At 55.1% G+C, this 27890-nt stretch overlaps 1 long non-coding RNA gene across 4 annotated transcripts in view; it reads right to left on the bottom strand.

Annotated features, from left to right (window-relative positions):
- Nucleotides 1–7497: 7497 nt before the first annotated feature.
- The window catches only part of LOC103350179 (uncharacterized), a 30701-nt gene continuing 10308 nt past the window's right edge, over nucleotides 7498–27890 (bottom strand). Inside the window, exons 3-6 of one of the 4 annotated variants that reach the window (XR_011390699.1) lie at nucleotides 24378–24514; nucleotides 18751–18938; nucleotides 14590–14695; nucleotides 7498–11570 (exon numbers count right to left, since the gene is read on the bottom strand). This is a non-coding gene — a long non-coding RNA (uncharacterized lncRNA). Of the gene's footprint in view, nucleotides 11571–14589; nucleotides 14696–18578; nucleotides 18939–19062; nucleotides 19108–19542; nucleotides 19590–24377; nucleotides 24515–27890 lie in introns of those variants that run through there. The other 3 variants (XR_007923629.2, XR_011390700.1, XR_011390698.1) reach the window with 3 other exon arrangements.

The following is a 27890-nucleotide window of genomic DNA, read 5'->3' as shown; positions in this document are numbered from 1 at the left end:
TGACGGGGGTCACTGTCCCTGCTCTCAGTGGGGTCCCCTGTGGGCCTCCGGACCCTGGCACTGGGCAGGAGGGGGGCACCCTAGGTGGGCTGATTCTAAGGCACAGTGTGGCTGTTCCTTGTGGCCCGGCTGCCCCTGGCTCCCACCAACCTCCTTTCAAAAGGCCCTTTTCTGCTTTGCTGTCCTTGAGCAAGGCCTCTGACCTGTATGGGACACAATCAGTCCCCAGAACATTGCAGAGGACGCTGTGGCATCCATGCGGTGCCTGGGTCTGCCTTGGAGTAAGGGTGTAATATTGGTTGTCTGCCTGGGCCTCCACGCACCTCCTCCTCCAGGCAGGACTGAGTGCCTTCTGTTTCCCCCTCACTCCAGCGCACTTGTGGGCTCAGGATAAGTGACCCAAGGGCTCTTGGAAATTATGAAGAAGTTTGCCACGGGGGGATCATAGTTCAGCAGAGTGAGTGGAATCCTTAGCAGACCTTGGTTCAAATCCTGCCGGTGTCACACCGTCTTTGGATAAATTGGCTCCTACCCCCGGCCTTCCTGGTGGTTAGGAGGCTGACGTCCAGGGAGCCCCATAGGGAGCCCGGGAATGCATCACACCGGCATTACAGTGATTCCACGGGACAGGTCGGTGATTGACCTCACTAAGGAGTGGTCCGGGGAGCAGGTGTGGAGCTCCGGCGAATAAGAGGCTCCCGTCTGCATGAAAGTGCCCAAGTCCGATTCCTGTTCCAGCCCAGGCCTCCAGCTTCCCGCCACTGCAGGCCCTGGGAGGCAGCAGCGACGGCTCAAGTAGTTGGGAGACCCAGACTGATTTCCCAGTCTTGACTTTGTGGGCCTTTGGGAAGTGAACCGGCGGGCGGTGTTACAGGTGACACGGCAGCAGAGGGAAGGCTACCTCGGGTCTTTGTCTCAAATGGAAGAAGAATTTCCAAGAGGACGAGAAAGAGAGAAAAGCAAGACTTATTTAAGCCAGAGACCTCCTGGCAGAGGGGACTGGCGGGGGCTCCGGGAGAGGAAGGGCCCTCTCCGGTTCACACCACAGCCCAGCTCTGCAGCCCAAGATGGCGCTGGCGCCGACGTGGAGCTGCAGTTATTATTTGGGGCACACAGCCTCACTCAGGAAGTGGTGGCTTTGGGATAATCCGGCCCTTTCATTCCTTTCACTGTGTCTTGCAGGCACCTGCTCCATTCAGGAAGAAAATAGGTTTAAATTGAAAAGTGCTTCTTCCGCAGTGGTTCATCACCAACTCATTGAAGTGTGCCGTGCAAGTACAAGGCTTGGCGGAGGGCAGAGGGAGAGGCAGAGTCTGCGGGGGAGGGACCGGGGGAGGGGGAGGGGCCCCTCCTCCTGGCCTGTGCTGGTGGGGGCGGAGCGGGGGGGGGGGGGGCACGGTCCTGACTCCGGGGCAGGGGCAGTCAAGGGCACTTGGCCACACCCTTGGCAGAATATGGAAAGTTTCTAGTCACATGAAAATGCTTACATCAAAGCGTCGAGCAAGACACACAGGATACAGAATTGTATGGCGGGGCGGGGGCTGGGGGGGGGGCCCGGCCACCTAAAACTGGACAGAAATTCCTCACAAACGGGACCACGAGCTCGCCTTCCGTCCAGGATGGAGCAGCAGGGGCCGGGTTGGTCCATCCACCCGAAACAACCAAAGCAGCGGCAAAATCGAGGCGATGATGCATTTCAGACACTGAACTACAGGCAGCGCAGGGCAGCAGTCGGGAGAGGAGACCAGGGAGCAGGCTTGCCGCCTGGCAGCTGGAGGGGAGAAAGCTGCAGGCTGCGGGGGCAGGGGCGGAGCAGGCAGAGCCCAAGCCCCCAGGGTTGATGGCTCCGAGCCAAAGCCCAGGGAGCGCAGGTGCTGGAGGTCACCAGCAGTGTCCAGAGTGAGGGCTGAGGCCTCGCACAGGGCCTCCCTCCGCCTGCAGCTGCAACTGCCCCGGGCAGGTGTGAGGACTCACTGGGCTGGGGAGGGGCTTCCGGGAAGGTTCGGGGGAGCCGTGTCTGGAGCTCACCCAGCACGAGGCCGAGCCCCCTCCGCTCATCCCAGGAATATAAGGTCGGCTTAATACTTAGAAGCCAGTCCATGAGGGGCAGGTGTCTGGCCCAGCAGGGAGGGAGCCAGTGGGGATGCCCCAGGAGCCACATCAGAGTGCCTGGGTCTGTGTCCCGTCTCGGCTCCCGAGGCCAGCTTCCTGCCAATGCACACTCCAGGAGCAGCAGGGGATGATGCAGTGCCTTAGGGCCCTGTCATCCACGTGGGAGACCCGGATGGAACTCCAGGCTCTGGGCTGTAGCTTGACCCAACCGCAGCTAATGTGGCCATTTGGGGAGTGAACCAGAGGATGACAGAGCTCTCTCGTCTGTCTCTGCCTCTCAAATAAATAGAAATCAAAACAAACAACCCAGTCAATGTAATTCATCATATAGTCATAAACCAAAAAAGAAAAACACATGAAGGGGTGGTTGTTGGGCACAGTGGCTAAACGGCCACTCAGGGCACCCTGGTCCCCTGCCCGAGCACCTGGGTGTGAGTCCCAGCTCTGCTCCCAACTCTGCCTTCCTGCTAACGTGCACTCTGGGAGGTGGCGGTGATGGCTCAAGTAGCTGTGTCCCTGCCACCCATGTGGGAGACCCGGACCCAATTCCCAGCTCCAGGCTTTGGCCAGCCTGGCCCAGCTCTGGCTGTTGCAGGCACCTAGGGTGAGAACTAGCAGGTGGAAGGTCTCTTCCTGTCTGTTTGTCTTTCAAATAAACAACAACTAGGAATGGGAGCCCATCAGTTCTGGGGTCTGCTCTCAGGGACTGAGAAAGAGTGGGCCAATCTGAACAGAATTTAGCATGTGCCTCGGTGACACCCAAGGACTGGAGGTGGGTGTGACAGGAAACAGGAGTAAGGAGCAGCCAAGGCGGCCAAGGTCACAGCTCTTCACCAAGGCAGAGGGGACAAGGACACGTGCAGAGATGCTTCCCAGACGCGGGCCCCAGGTGCTGCGAGCCACTGGTTCTGTCTGAGGATCCGGGAGCCACAGGCCAGGCAGAGGGAGGCACCAGAGCCACGAGACATTGCCGGGAGTGAGCGGGGAGCACCTGGGCTGGGTGCCGGGGGGCAGCCCAAGCCCAGAGGCTGGCGAAGCTGAAACCGGGCGCCTGCTTCCCTGCCAGCTCCCTCCTGGCTGTGACTTGCTGCGGCATAAGGAAGAGAAGGGGAGTAGGGGGGTGCTCTGGCCCCGAAGCTGCAGACAGGCCCTCGCAGAGGTGCCAGACAGAAGTGCCCACTCCCAGGAACCAGCCAGCCCGGGCGCCTTGTGTCCCATCTGATACATTTTTTTTCTTGTATAAAGAACTTGGACCAAGTCCATATCTGCAGACCACCAGCGCTTAGGCTGCTGCCTTCCCACCGCCCGTGTATCCAGCATAGTGTCCCCCAGGTCCCCTGGGCAGGTGTCAGCGGTGCTGGGGCACACTGGGGGACCCATCAGCATGGTCCCTGCCCTTCAGGGTTCCCAGGCTGGCGATGGCCAGGTTAGAGAGGACTTGGCAGGGGCTCTGGCATCGTCGTCTGCCTCCCTTAGCGTCGCTGCCCCTCAGCACATGGCTCCAGCTCGTCTGTCCTCTCCCTAGAAAATGTCTCCTCTCTCACAGTGGCCGGAAGCTTCCCTCTGCTGACCACCACCTTGCCTGTGCAGGCCTGGTGCTCTCTGAGCCTCAGACACACGCGGCCAGTAGCAGCAGGGCCTGGGATGGCCACAGGGACCCAAACCACACATTCGCATAGTGGCAGCTGGTGTCCCTCTCCCACCCTGTGCCTCCTGGTAGTGTCTCCTCCGTGGGGCACTCCCCTGCCCCGGGGCCCATCCTCACTCCTCCTCCGCCCTCTCCCAGGGGGTGCCCTCGTCCCCTTGATGATTCCTGCTCTGTTCTTCTCATCTGCTGAGTTCAGGTCTTCAGATCGGCCTCCCCACCTGCCTGCCCCACTCCCCACCTGACCTGTGAGAGCAAACTGTCCCCAAAAGCTCGCAACGCATTCAAGAGAAACATCTGCTGAGAGCCGCCTGCGAAGCGCCATGTCCAGAGCTGGTCATTTAGTCGGCCAGGGCAATTTGACTCGGGTCCTGAGGCCACAGGGTCTTTTTCCATCCCAGTTGTCTGCCATAATTCCTGCATGAGCCTTTGTTCTTTCTCTGTACACCGCCTTGTGTAGCTACTCCCGGAAATGGCCTTCTTGAAAATCATCACTAACCTTCTTCCCAACACACCCTGCCTCTGACGATGTTTGTAACCTATCGTGCTCTACAAGCGGGGATGGCCAAGCTGGGAGAGATCCACCCCCTTACCTAAAGCCCAGTCCAAGGTCGGTTCACTGTAATGATGAAGGAAAACGCCTTGCCGTGAAGTCACACATTCGCCCTCGGACCACTGCCCCATTTCCTTAAAAGCCGTCTTGCCTGCGTCTCCCGGGGCCGGGTCCCTCATATTCTGCCCCGAGTGAAGCTTATGTTAACCTGTGCTGGGGCCAGATTATTTCTGCTCGCTCTGCCTGGGCCCTGACGTTTCCCTGGCTTGCATCGCACAGGAACGTTCTAGCTTTGAAGGACAGAAACCTACCTCCCATGGCTTTGCCAAAGGAGCTGAATCTATCAGTGCAAGAATCTTAAAAGTTCAGGGGTCTCCTTGCAGGCATGGCTTGATCTAGGAGACCCTGGTCTCCCGGCTCTGCCGTCTGTCTCTCAGCGTTAACTCTCAGGCACACTCTCTCCACGGGCTGGCCTTGCTGCCCCACTCCAAGGCCCGCAGAGGCGAGCTCCCCTTCCTCCCTGGAGATCGAACCAGAGTCCAGGCGGCGAGTTTCATTGTCTGCGACTGGGTGGCCTGGCTGGTCCCTAAACCAGCCCCTGGGCGCGAGTGTGTGTGGTGTTCTAGCAAGTTCTAGAAGGTTCCTGCAGTGTGGGCGGGGCGGCTGTGAAACAGCCCCGCCTGCCTTAGGCCACAGGCGCCAGCAGGACAACAGGAAGCTGCAGGGTTTGCTGAGCAGGAGCAGCATGGATTACAGTCAGTGCGACGATGTGTTTTCTGCTCCTGCCCCATTATCACGCTGTCACCAGTGTAGGTGTGGGACTCCCTCATGTAGGACTTCATGGCAGCACTGGACTCTGATCCGGTGATGCTAGCCTGCCTCGTGCCCCCTCCTGAGCCAGACTGGCTGCTCTCACCCCAAAATAACTGCAGTACCCTCTCCCCAGCCCAGCTCTGAGCTCATCCTGCAACTGACTTCAAGGTGCACCTGCCCACGACCTTGGCCTCAGATCACAGCCAAACCCGCCTGGCTCTAAGGGGGACAAAGTCTCCATGTGGTGGTTGTGGGAAGAAGCCCCAGGCGTCCTGACATCCCTCCTGCCACACTGAGTGGGGGAATGGGTCAAGTGGGCACCAAGAATGACCCTGGGGAGCACGTGTAGCAGCCTCCTGGGATCCCCTTCCAAACAGTGCTCCCCAGCTGCCACCCCAAGATTCACAGTCCCCTTTCTCCATTAAGGGAACTGACTAGTTATCCCTTGTATCTCCTGGTGGAGACTTGTCACCACACCGTCCTGGTTCAGGGTGTCAGGGACAGAAGGGCTCGTCCCAACACAGTTTAGTGAAGATGTCCGACTGCCTGGGCCTTGGGAAGAACAGGAAGAGCAAGGACACCCGTTTTGAGTGTGGGAAGGACAAACAGTCCCTGAATGAGCCATGGTGGCATCCAAAGAAGTCGTCTGTCCTGGAGCGCCCCCTGCTGGTCATAGCCCCAAATGGCGTGCCCAAGGTTAGCTCTCAGCCTTGTGGATTCTCAGGGGGCCCTGCAAAGGGCACTTTCTTTCTTTTTTAAGATTTTGTTTATTTATTTGAGAGGTTGAATTAGACAGAGAGAGGGAGATACAGAGAAAAGTCCTCCATCCGTTGATTCACTCTCTAAATGGTTGCAATGGCCAGAGCTGGGCCAATCCAAAGCCAGGGACCCAAGCACTGCTATCCCCCATAGTAGAGAGCTGGATCGGAACAGGAGCATCCAGAACTTGAACCGGCGCCCATATGGGATGCTGGTGCCTCAGCCAGAGGCTTAGCCCACCACGCCACAGCACCGATCCCCTGGGCAGGGGACTTTCGGGCCAGCCAAGCCAGCCTGGGCATGAACAGGTAGTAGTCCCAGGGAGAGGCCAGGCCCTGCAGCTTCCTGCTGCACACAGAAATGTGCAAAGGAGCGGTCTCCTCTGCCCCTTCTCACACAGGCCAGGAGGGACGCGCCAGGCTTGGCCCACCACAGAACAACTGGGATGCCCTGGGCCACCCTCCTCCTCTCCCAAGACACTCTTGCCCATCTACGAGATGGGGCTGAAATGCCGCCGACAGCACGGGGTTGTGCGAGGCCGATCGTGACGTGTTACTCGACACGATGCACACACAAGTGCCCAGACAAATTGTACATGCCTTAAATGTGTTGCTGACTGTGCCACAGGTGAGCGAAGTTGTGCACAAGCTCTCCCTCAGCTGAGCGACAAGGTAGCTCTCTCAGCAGAGGGTGTGCATGCATGCGTACATGTGTGGGCGTGTGTGTGCAAATCCACCAGCAGCAGGGAACTGTGTGCTCCAATGCCAGTGACCGCGCCAGGTGTCCTAATTTTTCTTTTTTCTGCACTGGTTATTTTTATTTGAGAGGAAGAGTAATAGAAGGAGGGAGAGGTCTTCCATCCACTGGTTCACTCCCCATTTGGCTACAACAGCCAGAGCTGGGCTGATCCGAAGCCAGGAGCCAGGAGCTTCTTCTGGGTCTCCCATGTGGGTGCAGGGGCCCAAGGACTTGGGCCATCTTCTACTGCTTTCCCAGGCCACAGCAGAGAGCTGGATGGGAAGAGGAGCGGCTTGGTCTCTAACTGGTGCTCATATGGGATGCCAGTGCCACAGGGCAGGGCTTTAACCACTGCGCCACAGCGCTGGCCCCAGAAGTCACATTTTGAAGAAGGACAAAGAAACCAGCGAATTCAATAACGTGTTTATTTAGCCCAGTATTTCAAAGTATCAGCATTTCAGCCAGTAGTCTTATCAACGTAATGAAGATAACTTACATTTTTCACACCCAGTCTTTGCAATCCAGTGTGCACTCTTCACAGCTCAGTTCAGACGAGCCACGTTCCGAGTGCTCCATAGCCACACGTGGTTGGGGCAGCCTTATGGACAGCACAGCTCTGGAGCCTTCTCTGGATGCCCCAGCCCTGACAGCTGTCCCCGTCCCCCTGCGGGTGCTTTACAGTGCTTTCTGGCTGTTTCCAATGTGTCCGTGACAGTGACAGCCGAGGTCCAGGATCCCAACCTGTCCGTAGACAGAGGCCAGTGGGGGCTCCGGGGAGCATTCCTCACGGAGCCCTGCGTGCTCCATCTCAGAGGCTTCTAGATTCCGACGATCGGGTGTGAAGGTCTTCCTCTCCCGGGGGGGGGGGGGGGGGGGGGCAGCAGCTGTCTTTTTTTTTTTTTTTTCCATTTTCAAAATTTATTTATTTGAAAGGCAGAGTTACATAGAGGCAGAGGAAGAGAGAGAGAGAGTGGTCTTCCATCTGTTGGTTCACTCCCCAGGTGACCGCAACAGCTAGAGCTGTGCTGATCTGAAGCCAGGAGCCAGGAGCTTCTTCCAGGTCTCCCACGTGGGTGCAGGGACCCAAGGACTTGGACTATCTTCTACTGCTATCCCAGGCCATAGCAGAGAGCTGGATTGGAAGTGAAGCAGCTGGGATTTGAACTGGTGCCATCTGGGATTCCGGCACTGTGGGTGGTGGCCCCAGCAGTTGTCTTTTTTTTTTTTTTTTTTTTTTTTGACAGGCAGAGTGGACAGTGAGAGAGAGAGACAGGTGAGAAAGGTCTTCCTTTGCCGTTGGTTCACCCTCCAATGGCTGCCGCGGCCGGCGCGCTGCGGCCGGTGCACCGCGCTGATGCGATGGCAGGAGCCAGGAGCCAGGTGCTTTTCCTGGTCTCCCATGGGGTGCAGGGCCCAAGCACCTGGGCCATCCTCCACTGCACTCCCTGGCCACAGCAGAGGGCTGGCCTGGAAGAGGGGCAACCGGGACAGAATCCGGCGCCCCAACCGGGACTAGAACCCGGTGTGCCAGCGCCGCTAGGCGGAGGATTAGCCTAGTGAGCCGCGGCGCCGGCCCTCCAGCAGTTGTCTTTTAAGGACAAAAATAAATGGAGGCCATCCTCTGAATCCAAATGTGAGAAAAAATAAATAAAACCCAAATGTGGGGATTCTTCTACAATGAGAATCCACGGATGTTGCACCCCAGTGGCCCTGCCGTGGCCCCGAGTTGGAGACTCAGGACTCCTGAGACACAGGCGGGCCCTAGCTGCTGCCATGCGTGCTGTCTTCCAGGAAGAACAAGACACTGCTCCCTGGGCTGGTCCCCTGGCCACTCCAGGAGAGCTGGGCCTCACAGCCGCCCAGCACGGCTACACTGTCACCTCTTCCACACAGCTGCTCTGACCTCCCGTCAGGGCCGGCCCTTCCTCCGGGAGCTGCAGCGTGGGCCTCCTCTGTCACCCCGTCCTACCTGCCTGCAGATGGCTCTGCCCTGCCCTCCACCCACAGCTCCTCCAGGCAAGGGGCCCATCCTCAGCACATGCCCAGGGCTTGGCACACAGGAGGGGCTCAGTGGGAGGGAGGGGTGAACTTGGAACCCACCCAGGACTGCCTGATGGACAGAGACCAGGGACCCGCCGCCAGTGTTGCCTATGGGAGCTGTGACCCGAGGCGCCCCTCACAGGGCAGCTGCCCCTGCGTCCAGCCGTCCACACAGCAGTATGGGTGCAGTGGATGCCTGGTTGACCCAGAAGCCCCTGTGACCCCTGGGACAGGGACTGGGAAGCAGTCCCAGCAGAGCGGTGGCTGCCACCCTTCTGTGCTCCCCAGGGAATCAGTCCAATCAGCTGTCCCGAGGGACACCTGGCTACGCGGAAACCGCCCTGGCGAGCACGGTTTGCGTTCTCACGTAGCGTCACCGCCTCACCGCACAGCTCAGGGTGTTTCCTTCATTCTACAAAGTCCCCTCGGGGTGCTTGGCTGTTGGCTTCTCTACCCCCAGCCCTGGCCAGGCTGGTCTCCAGCTCTCCCTCCCGCTGTTTTGCCCTCTTCAGAAGGCTACAGACCTGGAGTGGAGCAGCGAGACCGCTTCCTCGCTGAGCGCGAGGCCCACGCCCACGGCCGTCTCGGTGTTCGAGTCAGTAGCTCACTCCTCTCTACTGCTGGGCAGTACCCCAGCGTCAGGGCGTTACGCGGTGTGTGTGCACCTCGGAGGAGGGACCATCCCTTCCTTTCTACAGGAGAACAACCAGAGCTGCTACAGACCCGTGTGGAGGATGTACTTGTGGGGCCCCTTCCCCAGGGACGCTCAGGCTGCCCCCCTCCGAGGGCTCCTGCAGCCAGGTCACTGCCTCTGCTTCCTAGTGGGGCTCCGGACAGGGCTTCCTCCCCCTGCAGTCCCAGACTGATCAGGAGCCTCCCCACCCAAAGTGTTGGGAGCAGCTCGCGCGTCCAATTGTCCCTGCGTGGATGTTCCTTGTCTCAACTGACAGGTATCATAGCTTCTTCAATAGCCACATCCGCTCTACTCAACTGCACCTGCCCCTCCGGAGTGGCCAGAGCAAGCAGGGTGTCTGCTGCTATGTCTGGAGGGAGCTGCAGGGTTCTCGCCTTTGCCCCGTGGGAGTCAGCTCCATGTGGCTGGGACAACGGAATGGGATGGAGGAGGCACGGAGCTGGCTGGGGACTCCTACAGTGCTTAGTGTTGTGGCAAAGCTAGCACCCCAAAGACCTGAGTTCAAGTCCCAGCTCTGGACCAGCTGTGGGGCCTGGCCAGCTCATCTGGAAGGTGGGGAGTGTTTCCGGCATCGCCTGGCACAAGGAAGGCACTTACTACAGGCTTGCTGCGATGACACGACGACAGACAGCTATGCGTCCATTACACAGCTACACCGCAGCTTCATCTGCTCAGCCTCACACATACCGCCGCCCCTGCCTCCACTGGAAACGGCAGCTCGTGGGGAGGAAATCGGCCACAAAAAGACAAAACGACCTTGCCCTGCGTGCTATGTGAAAAACTCGAGTAGCCAAACACGCTCTGCCTTGTTCCGTCCATGCTCTGTCCCCTGCTGCAGGGCGTGCTATGCCGGCCTTTCTTTTCCAATGCACACCGCATTGTCCTACCTCATGTTTATTTTATGACTCCCTGCTTTCCAAATAAATATTCAGTGTGCCTTTCAAACACTGAAGAGTTGTTTGCTTTGGACTAGGGGCCCTCCCTCCCCTGGGGACCCCACAACAATTCCTGGAAAGCTGCTGAGGATGGCTCGTGAGCCGAACTCACAAATACAAATGGTGTGTGAGGCCGGAGGTGGGACAGTCTCTGTGCCCGGGAAAGGACACAGGACACACTCCCAAGAGCCGGGGCTTCCTGTGGGGATGTCCGGCAGCTGAGGGGAGGCCTGGCAGCCAGGAGGTCCTAGGGGGCTCCACTTTGCCACGTGCGCCCCCGTGTAGCCGTGCTGAGCTGCCATGGCACTCACGTCTTCAGCTCACGGTGAACAGGGCCAAAGCAGACGCAAGCCACCAGGTCACACTGCTGGGAAGGGGGCCTGAGGCAGGGTGAGCACTCAGAAGGATGCTGGGCTCCAGAATGCCCCCTCCTTGAGTAAATCTGAGTGGCGGTGCGTGGGTGGAGCAGTGGCTCCTTGTGGCTTTCTGCATGGGTCTTGCCCCCTGGTACCAAATCTTACCAGTCCAACTACATGGATATTCTGCTTAATGTGGACCCCTCTCGGGTCCTTTTGCACAAAGTCAGGTGCTATCTGTGTGCATCCCATGGCCTTGTCACCACCATCAGGAGTCTGGGCGTCCCATACCCCAGGAGTCCCCCGGGCACTCCCTCCTCCAGGCAGCCACGGATCGGCTCTCCAGCCCGCAGGTGGGTTTGCACCATTGAGCGCTACATTGCGCTCTTGCTTCGTCTGGCTTCCTTCACACACAACAGCGACTGCGATGAGTGCGTACATGGCTCATTTCCCAGACTCCTCCCTGAGCCCTGGAGGAAGTCTTCCTCGGCCATGGCCCATGATCCTTCAGCGCTGCCAGACAGGCTTTGCTCACCGTTTATTCAGGCCTTGGGCCTCTGTGCTCTTCAGTGAAGGGCCTGGAATAGAGCAGAGTCTGGAGCAGTCTGGGAGACAGGTGGCGCAGGCTCGCAGTCGGGGAGGGGCCGGCGACGGCCTCCTCCCCCGACACAGGCGCCCGGCTCCACCTCCGCCTTCCTCACAAGAAGGGAGCGACGCTGCCCCACCTCTTTTCCTTTTCCATCTTTATTAATTTCATAAAGTTCAAACTCAGAAGGTAAGAGGCTACCGACTGTGATAAAATGCTGGGAAAAGCAGACCTGATCCATGACAAACTGGGGAAAACGTCACCGGAGCACAGGCAGCACGGAGCGTTGTTCTTCCGGGTCACCAAGTCTCAGACAGGACCGTGTCCTCGGGGCGGGGCCTGGGGGGGCCGGGGCAGGGCCAGGAATGGGGGCGGGGAGGGCAGACAGAGAAAAATGGGGGAGGACAGTGAGGAGGAGGAGGGGACAGAAGAGCCACAGGACGGGGAGAGAAGGGGAGAGGGGAAAGAGAGAGGTAAGTCACTTACTGCTTTTTAAAAAGATTTATTTATGTATTTGAAAGGCAGAGGTATAGAGAGAAGGTGTGACACAGAGAGAGAGAGAGATTTTTCATCCACTGGTTCACTCCCCAAATGGCCACAATGGCTGGAGCCGAGCCAGGCTGAAGCCAGAAGCCAGGACTCCCTCTGGGTCTCCCACGTGGGTGCAGGGTCCAAGTACTTGTGCCATCCTCTGCCACTTTCCCAGGTACATCAGCAGGGAGCTGGATGGGAAGTGGAACAGTTGGGACTCGAGCCAGCGCTCATATGGGATGCTGGCCTCACAGGCGACAGGTTAACCCACTATACTGCAACACCAGCCCCCAGGTAAGTCACTTAAAAGCAGCAAGGGGCCAGGCTGCTGGGCTCCTGTGTCCCACATCAGCGTATCTGGCTTAGTCCCTCATCCCCTGACCCATTTCCAGCTGATGTGCGCCCTAGAAGGCAGCAGTGATGGTCAGGAAACTGAGTTCCTGTCACTCACACAGCAGACTGGGATTGAGGGCCCAGCTCCTTGGTCCAGCATTGGCCGTTACAAACATTTGGGAGAGTAAATCAATGTATGGGAGATCTCTGTCTCTCCTTCTCTCTGAGTCTATATGTCACTATCTCTGTCTCTCTGTGCCTCTCAAATAAATGAATGAATAAGTAAACAAATAAGCACTGAACAGGAGGAAGCTGGCTAACAAGGTTTGTGAAGCTTTTAGCACAATAATGATACCAGAGCAGCTTGTGAGACAGGAGGGCACAGGGCTCCTGCTGTGGGCTGGACTGTGTTGAAGCCCCAAGTCCTGGCACCCATGAACGTGGCCTTACTGGGACGTGGGGTCTTTGGAATATAATTAAGTCACGTGAGGTCCGACTGGAATAGGTGGCCTTATAATGACAGAGAGAGTTTGACGTGGTCATTCGTAGAGGGGGAGATACCATGAGAAGACGCAGGGCACTGGGACGTGGGCCAAGTGGGAGTGGCCAGCAGCCAGGAGCACCACAATTGCAAGCACCCAGCGGAAGCTGGGAGACGGGAAGGAGCCTCTGCCAGAGTCCTCACAGAGGGACGGCCCGGCCAGGCCTGGTGTCACTCGGGCCTGGGACTGGAGGTCTCCTGGGGCGTGGTCTCTTATCCTGGCTGCCCTGGGAGACACGTGCAGGGTCCTTATGAAAACGAAGCTCCTGCGGCCCCCAGCTGCGGACTGAGTGGGTGCCCCAGACCCTCACCTAGAAGGACTAATGCCCGGGTCTGAGCACATGGCTGCAGCTGGGGACAGGGCCTTGACAGAGGTGACCACGTCAAACGCAGGCCCTGGCACGCGCCCTCAGCTAGTGGCACTGGAGTCCCTGGATGGGAAGGAGAGCGCGTGGGGAATAGGAGGAGATGGCCATCTGCGTGCCCAGCAGTGAGGCCTCCTGAGACCAGCCCTGCCCACACCGCCTCCAGGACCGTGAGAAGATGGACATGTGCTGTTACAGCTCGGGACTTCCTGTCTGCTTCTCTGGCCAACTTCGGTGGCCACCGCGTGCTGGCTCACAGGTGGGCGGGGTGCAAGCAGCACCCCGGGCCATGGGCTCCACGTGGCACCTGCCCAACCCTTCCAGGAGCAGAGTCGTCCTGCAGTGCCCCCAGCAGGGCAGCCCCCGGGGCAGCCCTGAGCATCCTGCTTCCAGTGCCAGGCTGTGCTACAGGGGCCTAGGCCTGGGCCCTTCCTCCCATGGATGGCTTTGGAACATGCCTGGCTGCCAGAGGGACGTGAGCGCTGGCCCTGGTGCTCCTGGTGACAAGCTGGGACATGCAGACCTGGAAACATGGTTTTCATGCTCCCTTGTGTCCCCCTGCCCTTCATTTTCTGCCAGGCCTGAGAGTCCGGCTTCCAGAGCTGCCCGCGATGGTCCACAGCCCCGTTCCTGAGAGGCACGTGAGAAGCCCAGAGAAGGAAGGGACCCGGCCCAGGCTGAATCCAGAGCACGGGGTCCTGAAGCCAGCACGCCCAGCACAGGGGGCTCGGATACGGTCCCAGGAGGGGGCTGTGCTCTGCCTGGCCTCGGCGAGCAGGGCGGGATGCAGAGCTGTGTCAGATGTTACAGCTGCCTCAGCATCGTATTGATCACAGCAAAATCTAGCTCACGTCGCTGTTAGTGTAACTGTGATTTAGCAAAGTGCTTTTATTATAAAAATAAATTTCAGCCATAACTGTTCAGCCAGACACTCTGCAATTAAAAATAAAACTGCACAGTAGAGAGAAATGCAGCTCACAATCAAGGGAGCTGAGCGCTCCGCGCCCCACCCGCCTGCGCGCCGCCTCCTGAACGCTGCATTTCAGCCCATTCACCGGCGTGCGTCTGCTCTCCAAATGACTGGGCAACTTCCTGTCTCCAGCTCAGGACTGATTCCCTACCAGTCACACATCCTTTCAGCCCTCAACAATGAGCTCTGCCGAGACTCAGCCCTTGAATGTGTCTCTTGGCTTGATGGCATCCCTAACTGCTATCTCGTCACTATCTGGGAAAGCTCAGTGTGAGGACCCCGAGGGATGAGTCAGCTCCAGCTGCACTAACAGAATACCACAGACTGGGGCTGGGGGTGGGAGGGGCTCCAACAACGGACATCTGTTCCCTGCCAGTTCAGGAGACTGGACGTCCTGGGACGGGGCGCCAGCATGGTCAAGGTCGGCGGAGGGCTCCCTTCTTGCTGTGTCCTCGCTGGCGTCTCCTCTAAGGGCGCTGCTCTCACCAACAGGTCCCCAGCCCGTGAGCTCCCGGAATCCCGGTCACCTCCCTGAGGCCTCGTCTCCAGACGCCATCGCCCTGGCAGCTAGGGCTTCCACGCAGGGTCTGGGGGACACACTTCAGCCGACACACCCACCTGCCGTCTCCGCCCGCTGGTTTGCACAGTTTCCTCCCGCACGTCTCCCGTGCCAACGCTTTGCTTTCCTCCGGCAGTGTTCCCTTTGGCATGCTGGTGAGGACCACTGGAAAGGAATGAACCGTGCGTTTAAATCCCGCTCGTTCAAAGCAAGTGGGAGGTTAATTGCTGTGCCCAGCTCTGAAGCTGTTCTTTCCAGATGCAAAGGCCCTGGACCACCCCAGGAGGAGACCCCGGGGACCCCTGATCATCGCGCCCTGATTACGACTGCATTATTTCCTCACTCTGCTAAGCACTCTGTAGCGTATGGGTGAAACAGCTCTCCAGGAACTGAGGAATCAGGCAGATGCTTCTGATCCTAGGTGCACATAATACACACCCCACAGACTCGCTTTTGTGGGATTTTTCTATACATATTGACACAGCTCATCTTTGCTTCCACAGCACGTACTTAAATACACTCCAACATGACTGGCATATGGCTGTGTCACGTGTCTTTTAAGAAAATCTCCAACTGAAATCCACTGTTTCCCATGTGGCACCTGATAGGCTGTGGGCGTGCGATATTTATAGAGCCGTAATAATATTTGAAAACACTCTCATGTCTAAGGCTCCATTTTTCTCGGCAGCATTATCTAGAAGGCTGTCTTTTGCAGACAGGCGCCCGTGCCAGCCTGCCCCGGCGGTGACTGGAATGCCGACACTGCCGGGACGCACGGAACTGCCATGTTAGGCGTGATTGGCTCTGCACCGCTCAGCAGCGAAGTCCCACGCCCACCAGATGGAAATATTGGCAGGTGAGGGCTTGGGCCTCACCTGTCCTTCCAGGGCCGGCCCCTGCCCTTTGACAGTTAGATTTGATGGTTTTGCCTTTCTCCTTAACAACCTCAGTGGGGCCTCAAGCTTCACCTGATATGCATGAAACTGCAGAATCGAAGCAGCCTGGCATCAGAGGAGCAGGGAGCGGGGAGAGACTGGTTACCATGTTAACCAACCCCCTCCTTCTGTAAACCAGTGAGGACGTCGACTTGGAGATCTTGTGTCTATCACAGTGCTCCCTCCGTGACCCCAAGTTTGTTTCTAAAGCCCACGTGACGCTGTGTTTTAACCCGCTACATCACGAAGCCGGCCTTCAGCGGCCTCTTACATGCCAGAAGGTGGCCTTTTTGAAGACCTTGGCAATAAACAGAGTTCAGTACTGAGGACGGCTAGAGAGCACCTGTACCACTCGGTGGTCTTCAGATGGGGGGGCACAGGCATTCCCACTCTGCCCTCTGGGAAACTGAGGCAAGGAACTCTTAAGAGATGCACCCGAGGCGGCGCTGCAGTCTGAACCCACAACAGCTGCCCTCGGTCTGTGTCTGCCAAACCTAGAGGCCCAGGGACCCTGGGACTCTCCTGGGTCCCATCCAGGCAGAAATCCGCGGTGCTGTCGGGCGCAGGGCTGCCAGTGGACACAGCAGGGGCTTGCTGCAGCTGCTAGGCTCGGTGGTCTGGGGCCAGGATGTGCAGCCACCCTGGAAGAACTTGGGGTGTGAGAAGTCACCTGAGATCAGCTTTGAGGGGGTTCAGCCCCATGCAGGCAGAGAGCCCCAGTTCCTCCCCACACAGCTGCAGGCAGCTCCCGGTGCCGTGGCGGCCACTCTGCCATCTGATCAAGCGCACATCTGCCGGCAGCTCTGCTGTGACAACAGATGTGACAGATGCAACCTGGAGGACATATGAGCCCGTGCAGGGGCCTTTGCTGCTGGCCGCCTCCCCTCCTCTCCGCACAGCACTGGAGCGCGAGGACTTCCAGTTGTGTCTGTGTCACTCCTTTCTAATGCGGCCTGGCAGGAGCTTTTGCTCGGGGGGAGAAGGAGGAGGGCCTGGACAGGGCAGACGCATCTCTGGGGTGATGTCTGAGGGTGACTGGCTGCACCCTGGCTGCCGCCTGCAGGAAGGGAGCAGGCTAGTGGAGATGGATTCAATCACACGGTGGCTCAGGAAGAGGTGGCTGGCGGCCTCTGCCCTTCCAGCATCTCAGTCCTGCCTGACTTCTCACCCCACAGCACGGTTATTTGAAAAGAAGTGGCCCACTCTCATTTCAAAAACTTGACCCAGAGCTGAGTCTGAGGAACTCGCCAGGTACCTTCCAGCTGCCAAAGATCCATGGCACTGCACACTGCTTTTTTTTTTTTTTTTTTTTTTTTTTGGTTCTTAGAAGGGATGGGTTTAGTGTTCAGACTTTATCTGGCTGCCATGCCCACTGCAATTATGGATAATTATTATGTCTTGCTGAGAAATCACAGTAGGATGTAGGCGACGCAGAAGACAAACTGACAAACACAGTGCCCGCCTGGAAGACTTGGAATCTAAATAGTTGCGTTTAGATTTCAGTAATAGCATGGGACATGGAGAATTCTCCCACGCTGTGTGTGTGTGTGTGTGTGTGTGTGTGTGTGTGGCTGGTGGGGCTCACTGTTCCCAACAGTGCAGACGGAGGTAATCTAAAAGGGTAAGAAGAGGGGAAATAAACAAACAGGAAGGAAGAAAAAAGAAAAAGACAATCAAGGCTTTGTCTGTGCCACGCTCACAAAAGCACGTCCACCTTTCAATAACGCTGCCACCGCCAGAGCCACAGGGCTCCGTGCCCATTCCCCCACGCAGCCGATGCTGACCGGGCCCCTGCCGGGCCCCGGATCCCAAGCATTCCAACCTTTCCAAGTAAGGGACAAATTCCATCGCAGTGCAGATCACAGCCACTGACAGACAGACACATTTTTAAAATTAGATTAGTAAAGGTTAGGATGCTTTTGTACTCAGTGACTCAGATCGTAGGATCCTGATAAGGACAAATGTTTTAGAACATCGTGGAGGGGCAGGTGTTGGGTCTAGCAGGTAGGATGCTGCATTTCACACTGCACCTGGATTCATTCCTAGCTTCAGCTCCTGATTCTTTTTTTTTTTTTAAAGATTTATTTATTTGAAAGTCAGAGTTACACAGAGAGAGGAGAGGGAGAGAGAGAGAGAGAGAGAGAGAGAAGCCTTCCATCCATCTGCTTGTCCACTCCCCAATTGGCCACAATGGCCAGAGCTGCATGGGTCCAAAGCCAGGAGCCAGGAGTCTCTTCTGGGTCTCCCACGCGGGTGCAGGGGCCCAAGGGCGTGGGCCATCTTCCACTGCTTTCCTAGGCGATAGCAGAGAGCTGGGTCATAAGTGGAGCAGCTGGGACTTGAACTGGCGCCCGTATGGGATGCCGGCACTGCAGGAGGCAGCTCTACCCACTACACCACAGTGCTGGCCCCAGCTCCTGACTTTTGCTTCCTGCTAATGCAGACCCTGAGAGGTAGTGGTGATGGCTCAAGAACTTGGGCTCCTGCTACCCATGTGGGGACCTGGACTGAGCTCCTGATTTCAGCTGGGCTAGGCCTGGCCCAGCCCGAGCCATTGCAGGCACTTATGGAATGAACATGCAAATGGGAGTTCTTCACCTGCTCTTCTGTCTGCCTGTTCCTCTGTTTCTCAAATAATTTATTGTTAAAATAAAAAACTGGGATTTTAACACTGATAAGAAACACAGGTGCTCAGACCTCTCTCAGAGATGATTTGCAGAGCTGGTGGCCTCCTGATGAAGGGGTAGCTGGGGGTTCTATCCTCCAGAACCCTCAGGGATGATGAGAGGGTGTCAGAGGGGAGACAGGTCTGAAATCCCCCCAGGGCACCGGAACGACTGCAGAGCCACCCAGCCCCGGGAGGCCACATGCTCCCCCAACTCAGAGGTGGCTGGGGCTGGGCGGCCAGGGCTGGGGGAACCAGGCAAATATTTAGCCAGGAACCGGAACCAGCCTTTGAGGTCTTTGCTCTTCTGTTACTGTTTTCGTGCTTTCAGCAAGCAAGGCAAGGGTGTGTTTATCAGTTTGTTGCAAATTACATAGTAAACGCGGATCCCCTGGTTCAGGCAGTCCCCAGTCTCTTTGTTAGATTAATAAGATTACAACAATCTGGGCAGACTTTCAAGTGTTTATTTTTGCAAACGAGGGCAGCAGGAGTTGTACCAGGCCTGACTGGTTTCCGGGCATTCAGAGAGACCTTGATTCTGTCCCAGGCGCCCATTCCTCCACGTATGAGAAGAAAAAGCATCATCAATCCTGAGCCTTTGACAATGTACAGCCACGCACCCTGCAGCAGCCTGTCTACTCAGCAAGTCCACGTCTATGTTCACGCCCGCATGCTGCCAGCCTGTCCTTCAGGTTTTCCATGGCTGGGGAAGAGGAGCCTTTAGGGTGAATTGTTTCCAGCTCCCTTGCACGCCTCCAGCTGCCTGCCCTTCAGTGTGCCACTGTTGGATCTCAGCTCTTGTCTCGGGCTGAAGAAGAAATGTCCATGTGGACAGAGACAGTGAGCAAAATGAAATTTGTTGTTCTCCAGAACCCTCCTGCTGTGGCAGTCAGGAGATAGACTCCAAGAAAGAAGTTGCCAAAGAACCTTACCAGCGCTGGCTCTTTTATACACAGAGTGCCTCTCTCTGTCCCTTTCTGAAAACCAGATACAGATTTAACCAATTAGAGGAGGAGGAGACTAATAGCCAATCAGAGGGCAGGGATAACAACCAATCAGGAGGCCAGAATAACAACCAACCAGAAGGCAGGGATAACAGCCAATCAGAGAACTGAAAGTGTATGTTAATAAGGCAGGCTACATGGACCAATCAGGGAACTGACATTGGAGTAGCCTGTTTTGCTCAGAGGCAGCAGAGCTCTCAGGTCCCTCTGATTACATTGTCTGTTTCCCTGGTCTCCAGTCCCCACCTCCCTCAGGGCTCCTGGAGATTACACCATGTGTGTTTTTTCTTTGCTATATTTTTCTTTCCTATCAAATTCATACCACAACCTCTTGCATTTTGGCACCACCTACTCAAAGGGGGACTCCTGAAACACAAACCCCATTCTCCTGTTGCTTCTCATTGTTACCTTAAAGGTGGTGTCACTCCTGGGCAGAACCCGGCCCCTTCTATTGCCTGCAGGTGGGAGGGAGAGGCACAGTGAGGCATAGTCCAGGGTGGCAGTTCTCCTTGTGGGTCTCTGAAGTTTCCCATCCCGAGCCTTCCCTCTGGATTCCCTGAACTATGAGAGGACTGTGGGAGAATCAACAGATGACTGAAAACATCTCTTCCAAGGGCCAGCAGCCTAGTGGGGCCCATGGCACCCTCCAAACTCAGAACCTTCCTTGTGGGTGCTGTCTACCTCAGTCCTCCTGTCCTGTCCCAGTCTCCCCAGGTGCACCCCATCCCATATCACTTTCCCTCCCTCTAGCCCACAGCCCTGTGCCCTCGGCTTCTTGCTCTGACATTGCAGCTTCCTGCACTCTAAGCGGCCTCCTGCCCCCAGCCCTAACTGACTGACCCAGTCTTCTGGACCTGTCACGCCCTTGTGTGCCTCGTCACACTCTTCCCAGCCCAGGATGGGGTTTCTCTTCTGGGACTCATCCCTAAACAATCAGTGCTCCTCTGGTCCACAGCTCCCAACTTGGCCCCAGGTCCACTGCCTGGTTTGAGACTTGGCTGCCCCACTGTGTGAGTCCACCAGGACACCAGGTGCTCTTTGGGGGCAATTTCAAATTCGTCTTGATATCCTCCAGCTGAGCTTAGGACATAGCAGGGAATGTTAGGGGACTCAGCAAACATTAAGTGAATGAATGGATGAATGAACAACAACAACAAAAAAGAATGGATATGTTAATAGAGATGCAAATAATAATTAGCTTCATCCAAGGGGTTTTTCAGTTTACAAAAGCATCAGACCCATTGGTTCATATGCTCCTCGAGCTGAGTCAGAGGGGCAGGCACACTGCTGGGGTTCCACACGGAGGTTAGTTACAGCAAGTCAACAGTGCCAGTGTCTGTGGACTGCCTGTTGTCAGGAGCTAGGTAACTGGGCACTGTCAATCCAGGGACAGGTATGCAAGGGAGGCAGTCATCTTGAACAGCAGGGGAAACTGAGTCTTGAAAATTTGTCTAAAGTCTGAGCCAGGATTCGAACCCACAACTTGGGATTGCAAAACATTTGTTTAGTGCCTGACCCAACATGGCAGATGGGAGAGCACAGCTGACTGCAGGCAGAAAAAGGGACCCATGGGGCCGGTGCTGTGGCATAGCCAGTAAAGCCACTGCCTGCAGTGCTGGCATCCCAAATGGGCACCGGTTCAAGTCCCTGCTGCTCCACTTTTGATCCAGCTCTCTGCTGTGGCCTGGGAAAGCAGTAGAAGATGGCCCAAGCCCTTGGGCCCCTGCACCCACGTGGGAGACCCAGAGAAGGCTCCTGGCTCCTGGCTTCAGATCAGCACAGCTCTGGCCATTGTGGCCAACTGGGGAGTGAACCAGCAGGTGGAAGACCTCTCTCTCTTTCTGCCTCTCCTTCTCTCTGTGTGTAACTCTGACTTTCAAATAAATAAATAAATCTTTTTAAAAGGGGGGGGGGTGCATGTTAAGTCTCAAGGGGCTGAAATGAAGATCCAGTGAGGGACAGTCATCCTGGTTAGTGTGACTGACATGAGGACAGGAGGGGAGGTAGAGGCAGGCAGGTCAGGCCTGAGGCCTGGGACCTGACAGGCAGTGTGGGGTGGGTCAGTGAGCAGGAAATAACCAATGCCAGCAGCCAAAGGGGACAATGTCCTAACTGGTCTCACAGGCTCCAGGGTTGGGAGAGGGGGGTGGGGAGAGCTGGTGGCCCCAGTGCAGGTGGGCAGGGGTGATGATGTTCTCTCCTGGGGCAGAGGAGGAAGCTAGAGGCAAGCAGTCTAGTTCCAGACTGCAGTTGGAGTTTGGACAGACATGGTAGCCTAACATGAGGTCGTGGAAATAGAAAGAGAAGAGGGGAAACGGATACATGAAATGGTGCAAGCGTTTCCATTCAGAAGAAATTTCTCCACTGGAAAAATCTCCCCGTCTTTGGCGGGCTGTGGCTGCTGGGCCCTGTATTTTCCCTTCTCTGTACATCCTGGGCTCCTTGCCCCACCCACCACACCCATCCAGGAAACACCTGCTCTGGCTTCCAGGGCCTGCGGGGATGCAATGCCCCCAGTAGGCTGGCTTGACCACAGTGTGCGGGAGCCGGCCATGCTGCCTTTGCATGCCCTAGGCTGATGCCCTGGGGTGACCGCCGTTGAGGCCCCAGTGCCAGTTTACTTCCTGTACACGGCTGCCTCGCCCACATTGGGCGCCTCTGTGGTTGGGACTTTTTCACTCTTGAGTTCCTGAGTGCCTGGCATGCGGGTAGCAGGATGTCCAAGTGAAAAAAGGCACGCGTACAGGTGTGAATGCACATGCCTGAACACACAGAAGGAGTGAGGAAAGGCGGCGCTGTCCTTTGTGTTCCGTGGGCACAGGTGACGTCCAGTAAGGGTAAGCTGTGCTTGTCGATTTCCCTCAGTGGATTTGGTTCTGAAAAATGTCTTCAAAATGAACTTTGCTTTTGCCAAATTAATGACTATTTCCTTTAGGAAGCCTGAGACACTCAAGATGAGGCAAAAAAAAAAAGTGTTTTGGTGGAATAGAAAGGAAAGACAAAAGAGAAGAGGAGGGGCTGGCATCGTGGCATAAGCGTCTGCCTGCAGCCTGGCATCCAGCTCCCTGCTAATGCACCTGGGGAAGCAGCAGCAGATGGCCCAAGTGCTTGGGCCCCTGCACCCACATGAGAGACCTGGAAGAAGCTCCTGGCTCCTGGCTCTGACCTGGTCCAGCCCTGGCCATTGCAGCCATTTGAGGGGTCAACTAGCAGACAGAAGATCTCTGTCTCTCTCTCTGAATCTTTGTTCTCCAAATAAATAAATGTTTTTTAAAGATTAATTTATGTGTTTGAAAGGGAGAGCTAGAGAGAGGCAGAGGTAGAGAGAGAGAGAGGTCTTCCATCTGCTGGTGCATCCCCCAGATGGCTGTAACAGCCAGAGCTTGCACCAATCCGAATGCAGCTAGGAGCCAGGAGCTTCCTCCAGGTGTCCCACGCGGATGCAGGGATCCAAGCACTTGGGCTTTCTGCTGCTGCTTTCCCAGGCCACAGCAAAATGCTGGATCAGACGCGGAGCAGGCAAGACCCAAACTGGCGCTCATATGGGATGCCGGCCCTGCAGGTGGTGGCTTTACCCGCTACACCACAGTGCCAGCCCCAATAAATAAATCTAGAGAAAGAGAAAGAGAGAGAGAGAAAGTGGAAGAAGGAGGAGGAGGGGGAGGAGGAGGAGGGAGAGGGGGAATGCAGGGCCATGGATGAGAGTTGTAGTTTCCTGGGCTTGTCAGAGGAAAACAAAGCCCCAGGCCGGGAAGAGGAGAGGCCTGTGCCAAGAGCTGCCTTTGCCTCACCTCCCCATCTCAGGTCACGTGAGGAGCAGTGGGGAGAGGCATTGAAGCTGGGAAGGAACACCAGGCCCGGCTGGCACAGCACTGCCCTGTGCAGTGGGCGCTCTCTTCCCAGGCCCACCAGGGGAGAAGCAGGCTTTCAGTAGTCCACGTATTCTGTTCACGTGGTAAGACGTACACAAAAGGCTCTCCAAAACAGAAAATGAAGGCTCTTAGTCAGCACAAGTCTTTCCAGGAGAGTGGGAAGTATGTGCAGGCCGGCAGCCTAGCCCGAGACGTGAGGCCATCTGCGGTTTTCAAATAAGCACTTTTATTAACTTGAGGTGGTGTGCTGATGTGAAACGCTAAATTAAACACCACACACGTCAGCATGGCTTCCAAAAGTAGCCACAGGCTTCAATAAGCACTTTCATCACAAGAACACACAATTGAAAGCCAAAAGAGCTCAGTTCAACGTGCCAAAAATCCGCTCGCCCAGCACATTGTTAGAAAGAGCAGGAGGGAAAGAAATCTAAATTTGCTGCTACTTCATTTGATAATAGCCAACAGCGCCCATCTTCCTTGGCAAGAAGGCCATTTTTCTTACGCTGTATTTTGCACACAGAAGTCTGCATAGAGTGATTTCCATACCAAAAACACATTTGTAAAAGAAACCATCTGCATAGAAGCCAGAGGGAGACAGGGTCCTCACTGCCGGCTTCTAGACTTACAACACCCCGGGCTGCTTGCTTTCCACTTTCCTCCATGCTGAGTTACCCACAGAGGGGGAGCGACTTCATGAGGCATTAAAAATTTTTAAAGTAACTACATCCTATATGTATCTGACAACCGCAGGAACAATAACACAAGCTGAATCTTCCCATGCTAACCTTGCCCGCCAACTTCTTCCTAATGGGCTGATAGCAGTAAGTGTCATAATATATTGAGCCTTTATGATATGCCATGTGTTTTACATACATTATGGCTTAGTGCACAATCAGGCTTCAAGGGAGATGTTGTGGCACCCCACTTTACATATGAGGAAACTGAGGCATGGCGAGGAAACGCTAAATCCATGCACTCCAGGAGGAGAGCAGTGAGGCAGGTCTGGACGCTCAGCCTGACCTGCCCCTGTGTGCCTCTTCGGTCCCCAGTTTTACCAGCCTGCCCTGCCTCCCCTCCCCAGGGCTGACTCAGGTGGTGGGGAGTCACAGCGGGAGAGCCATTTATTTTTTCTGACCAGCACCTAGAACAGGACAGACAGAGCCTCAGGCTCAGTGAATGACACGGGGTGAACGGACAGTGGCCTGCAACTGAGAGCGTACTGGGGAGAGCCAGGGGCGGGGTGGTCACTGCACAAAGCCCACACGAGGTGGTTGGGATGCAATGGGCCCCTCCCACACGGTGCGCATGTGCCCAGCCATATTCTCGGAAACACAGACTGGCTTACACGTCCTTAATTACGGTGCTACTTACAGAGAATTTATCAGCAGCAAATCAGATGCTTGATGCTTTTCTTAAGGGACCAAAAAAAAAAAAAAAAAAAGGCAATGGTTCTGAAATGAGTTCATCTGATGGCCCAGTGCACAGCATTTGAAAGAAATCAGCTATTTCTGGAAAGTGAACAGGGAAAAAAGGCAGAATTAAAAGACTCTGGATGCCTGCAAAAAAAAAAAAAAAAGTTATAAACATTTGCTTTAAGATGCTTCTTTGTGTGCCTTTTTCTCACCTGGTTTTCCCTTTCCAGAGCATGACAGCAAAAACATATTTAATCATCCCACTATCCATGGATCTGTCATTGTCCAGAGACTCCTGGCTTTGAGCTCTCATTATGTACTAGTCACTGTTAGAGAACAGTCTTTCTGACACTCTGAGTAATAAATCCCTGTTGATATGATCTATAGTAGTTCTGCTTCATAGCAGGTTCCAGGCCAGAAAGCAAGAAACATGACAGAAAATTGCTCTGGAGGCAGGCAGATCTGGTTTATCCTGGTTCTGTCGATACAGTTTGACCTCCCTTAATGTCTCCGAGCCTCCAGTTCCTCATCTGTAACACAGGGGAAATAAGGGAAGGTAGTCCCTAGTTGCCTGTCCACAGTCATTTCCCTCTTCTTCCTGGTCAACAGCAACAGCACTCACAAAACCCCATTAGGTCACAGGGTGCCTGATCCCAACAGATGAGCTGCATTGATCCAAGTTCCCCACTCCTGTCGGTGATTGCCCTGCTGGGTCTGCAAGAAGGCATGTGACCCAATTCTGCCCAGGTAGCGTGCTGGGGAGACTGCTGGAAGCTCCTAGGAAAGATTCTCCTCTCTGCTAAGAGAGACGTGTGATGAAAAAGTCCCTTTGCCATTGCCCCCTGCCTCCCATGGATGCTGTCTGGTGTTGTTCACAGGGATTCCAAGGGTTCCCAGATAGGAAAGAAAAACATAGCAAAGAAAAGACACATGATGTAACTCTCCAGGGGCCCTGAGGGAATAGGAAACAAGAGGGAGGGAGAGCCAGGAGTGGAGGTGGGGGTGACGTGGGGTGGGGGGTACTTATACAACATAATCTCCAGATGTTGTTAAGTCTGAGATCAGAAGCACAGTAACTTCTGATCTCAGACTCAACAGGTTATTCCAATAAACTAACCCTGATTGGATCACATAGCATGCCTCATTAGCATACACTTTCAATTCTCTGGTGTTGTACCTGAAGTGTATGATTCCCACCAATAAAGACCACCAGGAGCCGAGGCTGATGCAGGCGTAAGAGTTTTATTTCAAACTCGAGTTTGGACCGACGTCCGCACCAGGCACAGCTGGGCTGGATCGGCGGCCCCTACAGTAAGGTTGTTAGGGTTTTTATACAGTTGAACAAACAAGTTCGGCTGTACGGCATCTGATAGGCTTATATTTTAAATTTATACTTGTTGTTTTATGATTGGCTAAAGTTTAGGGTCCGAGCTGCTAGGGTGTATGTGCCAAACTGCAGGGTTTGGGGATGTTATTAATCACCTTAACTGTCTGAAAAGACACCTGGAACTTTGCGTATTTCCCTGCTTTCTGTTAACTGGCTGTTGCTAGCAGAGTTTATCGTAAGTGGAGTTTTATTTTCTTTTTTAGGAGCTTTTGGCTTAGGGTTCAGGGCCCGCTCAGGCCCGAGTTACAAGATGGAGGCCTAGTCTAAAATAGCTGCGCATTGATCCAGGCTCAGGTCTCTCACTGGTTGTTATCCTTGCCTTCTGATTGGTTGTTATTCCAGTCTCCTGTTTGTTATTCTACTCCTCCCCGATTGGTTGACATCTGAATCTAATTTTCAGGAAGGGGCCAGAGAGAGCCACTTTGTGTATAAAAGAGCTGGCACTGGCAGGCTTCTTTGGAGTTGCCCTCCTGACTGCTGTGGCAGGAGGTTTCTCACTTTCCACGTGGAAACTCTTCTTCAGCAGGAGATAAAACTGAGATTGCCTCCATCGTCCCACAATATGCTGACAGTCACTGTGTGAACATGAAGGGCAACCTCAGTGACATAACAATGACGGCAGAGCCCGGGTCCTCTGGGACAACTTGATCTACTGAACCAACCGTTGTTCATCCAGAACAAGAAATGTCCTGGAGCTGGTGTGTGGCACAGCGAGTTAAGCTGCTGCATGCAATGGTGGCATCCCATATGAGCACCAGTTCGAGTCCCAGCTGCTACACTTCTGATCCAGCTCCCTGCTAATGTGCCAGGGAAAGTAGCAGAAGATGGCCCAAGTGCATGAGCTCCTGTCTCTTACTTGGGAGACGAGGATAGAGTTCCAGGCTCCTGGCTTTGGCCTGGCCCAGCCCTGGCCATTACAGCCATTTGAGGAGTGAACCACAAGATGGAATCTCTCTCTCTCTCTTTTCCCTCTAACTCTGATATTCAAAAGTGCTTATGGTTTAGCCTGTGGACATTGGGTTTTGTGTTGCTTGCTGTCAAAAACAAAACAAAACAAAACAAAAACAAAAGCCACTAAAAACTAGACAAATACTAGCCTCTTGTGATGGTTGTAATAAATGATATCTTGTATGTAAAATACATAGTAAAATGCCTGTGGTACAGTAAATGGCTGCTATAAATATCAGTAACAGCATTTATCAGACATAGGTAAGGATTTTAAACAACAAAAGTTTCAAAACACAGATAAATAAGATGAGTGGACCTGATCCAGCACAACAAAAAGGCCTTACAAACTTAGTAAAGGGGGAGGGGCGACACCGGCTTGTAAGACACTGACAGCAGAGACGACCCCTCCGTCTGGAACTGAGATGTAACCGCAGCCAGAACGGGAGCAGCACCGGAGCTGAAAGGCTGTGGTTCCTCGCCAGGTTTCCATCCGCCCTCTCACACGCGCACAATCGCCCTGTCAGCAGCTTCCACTCAGGTCTGAAGCCAGCAATTACGTGCATGTGAATTACCAGCTTCCAAATGGCCAGAGTTCTTTCAACCTACAGACCCTCTTTCTGGAATACCCAATCTAAAAATGTGTTTCCTTCCTTCTGGCAGGAGAGCAAGACGTACTGCTGTGTGAGAACATCATTTAGGAGTGCCGTCTCGGGGATCACTGCAGTGACTCGCAGGGCTACAGCAGTCTACATGTGACATCACTGGTTTTTGCAATACAAACCACAGAGCAAGAACGCAGAAAGATGTCATACAAAGGTACCCAGCATAAGAGAGGTTAGACCGGGTAGCAGATACTCAGTAGATAATCTTTATTTTTAGATTAATTTTATTTGGGAGGCAGCATTATAGCGAGAGTTGGGAAGGGAGGGAGGGAGAGAGAGAGACAGATAGAGACAGAGAGAGTCCGAGAGATGTCTTCCATCCACTGGTTCACTCCCCAAATGGTCACTACCGCTGGGGCTGGGCCAGGCCGAACCCAGGAGCCAGGAACTCCATCCAGGTCTCCCACGTAGGTGGTAGGGACCCAAGCACTCAGACCATCCTCCGCTGCTTTCCGCAGCACATTAGCACTGGTTC

The sequence above is a fragment of the Oryctolagus cuniculus genome, chromosome 7 (genome assembly GCF_964237555.1).
Source record: "Oryctolagus cuniculus chromosome 7, mOryCun1.1, whole genome shotgun sequence".
Lineage (NCBI taxonomy): Eukaryota > Metazoa > Chordata > Mammalia > Lagomorpha > Leporidae > Oryctolagus > Oryctolagus cuniculus.
This window is presented reverse-complemented; position numbering and strand designations above follow the sequence as displayed.